This window comes from Jaculus jaculus, chromosome 17, assembly GCF_020740685.1.
Source record: "Jaculus jaculus isolate mJacJac1 chromosome 17, mJacJac1.mat.Y.cur, whole genome shotgun sequence".
Lineage (NCBI taxonomy): Eukaryota > Metazoa > Chordata > Mammalia > Rodentia > Dipodidae > Jaculus > Jaculus jaculus.
In genome coordinates, this window is record NC_059118.1 from 37,157,398 (window position 1) to 37,161,716 (window position 4,319).

Below are 4,319 nucleotides of genomic sequence, written 5' to 3' on the forward strand. Positions count from 1 at the left end.
GATAATTTTCTAGTAACAATCTATGGCTTCTAGGTGTCCCACTGTCCAAACAAAGTAGGTTTCAATGTGCTTTATTTATACCCTTTTAGCTGACTGATATGCTGTAAGATATGATATATGCTATGATATAAGATATGCTCTATGCTCCTTTGCTCAGGGGCCTGGTTAGACTCTCGAGACTTAGTATAAACATTCATGTACTGATCAGTGCTTGCTTGCTTCAACAGCACATACACTAAAATTGGAATGATACAGAGAAGATTAGCATAGCCCCTGCACAAGGATGACACATAAATTCGTGAAGTGTTCCATATTTAAAAAAATAGAAGTACTGATTATAGCATTGAAGACAATGAGGTCAGTGACTATAGGTCCACAGATGTGTTGAAGGCAATAGGTAGGCCTCATGTGATTGCTCTTGTGTGTTTCAGATCAGCAGAGTCCAGCAGGTCATATGACTAAATCCCTTTCTTTCACTGATGTTTAACGATTATCCATGGCTGAAAATCCCTTCTGCTTGCTCATACAATATACTACCTGTTTATGTATTACTGGATTTTGTCAATGAAAGTATGATAAGTACCTGTGTGCAGAGGATTCCTCAGCTACAGGCACAGTAACATCAGAGCAGCAGTGACAGCAGATGCAGCAGGTTTACTAATGGCTAAACTAAAATTCTCTTCAGTTTCTTTTTTCCTCAGGCTGCTGCTAAAGGCAGATAGACCATTTCTGGGATGAGGGTACCAGGAGTTAACTCTCCCACTTCCCATGTTTTGCTCCTCAAAGAAGTTTGCCCAATTCTGGATAGGAAATTTCCAGAGGTTAGCTTTTCCTAATTCAGGGCCGTGCCTCCCTTAGTCAAGCATCCATCAGACTATTACTAATGTGTTAACTGAATTATTTTCCACATAATGCCTAAGTGTTACTTTATGTTGAAAATCTTTAAGTTAATATATCCCAATGTCTAATCTACTATATATAAAGTTGAAGAAACATTAACGTCTACAATTCTTTCCAATGAACAATTTAACAATTTCATAGGTAGCTGGAACATTTTAAATATGATCAGCTTCAATAAAAGAAACACTGTAGCTGTGACTTTAACATATCTGTACACAAATTATAAGAACTAAGTCTGAGAATTAACTCTTATGAATGTTGAAAACACACCAATATATTCCTCCATACTCATCACATAAGTAACTTCAGTAGAGCTAAAAGTGAAATTGTGTTCAACATGATGTTATTCTTTTGTTTTTGTGAATAACACTAAGATGTTTAATGGAGGTAAATGAAACTTCAACATATAGCTATGCTGCACTGGGTCACAAATGTTTTGCCTATAGTTAAATGTACATATCTAAATTTGTGTAATATGGGAATTTTAATTCATGTACCCTATGTTTTATACTTATAGATAAGAAATTGATAATTTGTAGGCAAAACTTGAGGGGAAAGTAATACGTATGACATTCATTTTTGATTTCTTGTATGATATCCTGTAAGACGTTAAGACAAGAGTTCAATATGGATCCTGCCCTGAATCCTACTTATTTCTGGCCCTAATTAATTATAACTTATTTGAAAAATTCCCAATAAATTTAACAACAGTATATATTTTTCTATCTGTGAAAGCTTTAATAAAAACTTAATTTTGATATATTTTCTTATTTCCCCTATTAAAAAAATGATTTTTATTTATTTATTTGAAAGAGAAGGAGAGGCAGATAGACAGAGAGAGAAAATGGGCATGCCATGGTCTCCATACACTGCAAACAAATTCCAGAAGCATGTGCAACTGTGTGCATCTGGTTTATGTGAGTACTGGGGAATTGAGCTAGGGTTCTTAGGCTTTGAAGGCAAAAGCCTTAATCACTAAGCAATCTCTGCAGCCCAATTTACTCCATTTTTACTGCATATGAGATAACAGTTGTGAACAATGAAATATAACACAGCCCTTCCCAGTCAAGTAGAAATGAGTTCTAGCATAATCACTTTGTGGTTGCCTTGACAGGCTTCCCATCTTCAGGGAATTTTAGTGTTCTTTTTGTAAACTGGAAATGCTATAGGACTTGAAGTATCATATATGCAATGACTGTTCTTCTTTCCTGGGTTAAATTTCTCACTGAGTCATGTGATTTTCAGAATCACCTTTATTTTCAGTTTCTCCCAAGGATATAAATATCTGGAATTATTAGCTTCCATCCAGAGAAAATGAAATAACTCATTTAAACTACCAGTTGCAATAACATTTTTGTTTTGTGATAAGGTTTCACTATATAGTACTGGCTATCCTCAAACTTATAATCCTCCTGTCCAGCTCCTAGAGTAGTAGAATTAATGTGCCTAATTGTATAGTATTTCCTGCCTGTGATTCCATTTTTAACCCATCACAGAGATAAGCTAATTTAAAGTCTGTGATAAAGAGGAAGGATACCGGGACAAGGAGTAGATGCTGAAGGATACTAAGAAGATTGTAGTGTAATTACAGAAATGTTGCCAGGAAAGAAATGGAAAATCTTGCAAGATTTTCCCTATTAGTCCTCAGACCCCTTCAGAGTGGAGTGGGAGACTCCTAAGAGCTATTGAGTGCTAGCCTCAGGGAATAAGAATATCAAATGCTGAGGAAGAGACTAACTTACTCCCTGTCCTTTTGCTGCTTTCCTCCTCCTACCATGCTGTACACACACACACACACACACACACACACACACACACACACACACACACAGCCCCAATCTAATGAGAAGATAAAGCAGATAAAGCAAATGCACACACAGTACTGGATCATCGGAAAGAGATCAAACTGAAGGAGAATCAGGGACACATTCAAGAATGAAAACACAGCACTTGGCTAGAACTGTGTGTTAATCAGAACATCAGAAAATAGCTCTCTGTATTCCTTGCCATCAGGCAAGATGTGCCAAGCAAAACTGCTGTGTAAGCTGCAGAGAGAAGATTGAGGCACTGCATAAAAGAAAGACTGCTCGCTAAAGGGAGAAGAGACATTGGAACAATCCTGTAGATAAGCAGTAAGCACAAAATATCATTAAACTAATAGCAAATCTGTCATGCAGTGAGTGTTAGAATGAAACAACTTCAAAGCCAGCCTCAGGCCTTATAAAAAAAATGCAAACCTTCACATTAAAAGAATTGTAGAAGAAAATAAGGAAAGGAGATGCCTCCTAACTATAAGCTATCTTTGTTTTCTAGTCTAAGAAAAATTGCCCAATTTGTAGTCCCCACCCCCAAAAAAAAGAAATCACGGGGCATGGAAAATAATTGATTTATATGTTACAGATTCTTAAGGAAAAGTGAACAAAGAAATGAGCAGCTTCTGCAGAGAGATATAACTATAAGAATCAATAATGTGACAGTGAATAGGGAACAGTTGTATCCAAGACCTGAAACGTGACTAGGATGTCCATGTAGCTACTTTATCTGATGCAGAACTGAAAGTCTTAGCCAGAACAATGGGAGTGGAGGAAGGGATATTATCCCTTTGTGCAGGTGATTTGATTTTAATTGCATAAAACCTCAAGAATTCAATAAAAGTTATAATGATGTGTGATACAAAATGTACATATAAAAGTCAATATGATTTTTACTCCTACTAATTAAGATACTAAGAAAGCAACCTAAAAAAGATCCCCATTCATGATAGCTACAAAAATTCTAGGAAGCAAATTATCCAAGGAAGTGAAATAACTTTATGTTGAAAATTATAAAACTCTGTTGAAAAAACAATTGTAGAAGAACCTAAAATCAAAACACCTTCTATGTTCATGGATTAGAAGAAATAATACTGGCAAAATACCATAGTACCCAAAACAATTTGTGAATTCCTTGAAATTCCAACCAAGAAACAAGATATTCTTCACAGAACTTGTAGAAAAATCATAAAATGCACATGGAGTCATAAAAACCCTATAGAAAAGCAAACTTAAATAATGAAAAAAAAAGAAAAAGAAACAAAGCTGGAGATCTCCCACAAGTTGACCTTGACAGTGCTACAAAGCAATGACAATCAAAACATCCTGGCACTGATATAAAAGCCCACAGGTGGGTTGGAAAGATGGCTTAGCAGTTAAGGAACTTGCCTGGGAAGCCTAAGGACCCAGGTTCTATTCCCCAGCACCCAGGTAAACCAATTACATAAAGTGGTGCATGCATCTGGAGTTCTTTCACAGTAGCTAGAAGCCCTGGCATGCCTATTCTCTTTTTATCTACTTATCTGCCTTTCTTTGTCTCTCTTTCTCCCTCTTTCTCTCAAATAATAAATATTTTTAAAACTACAAAGTCCACTGGATCAGCCCTGA

At 36.1% G+C, this 4,319-nt stretch overlaps 1 non-coding gene across 1 annotated transcript; it reads left to right on the plus strand.

The window, feature by feature from the left end:
• Nucleotides 1-207: 207 nt before the first annotated feature.
• Nucleotides 208-318, plus strand: LOC123455622. Its single transcript, XR_006634012.1, has one exon. It is a non-coding gene; the product is annotated as a U6 spliceosomal RNA (small nuclear RNA).
• Nucleotides 319-4,319: the final 4,001 nt, after the last annotated feature.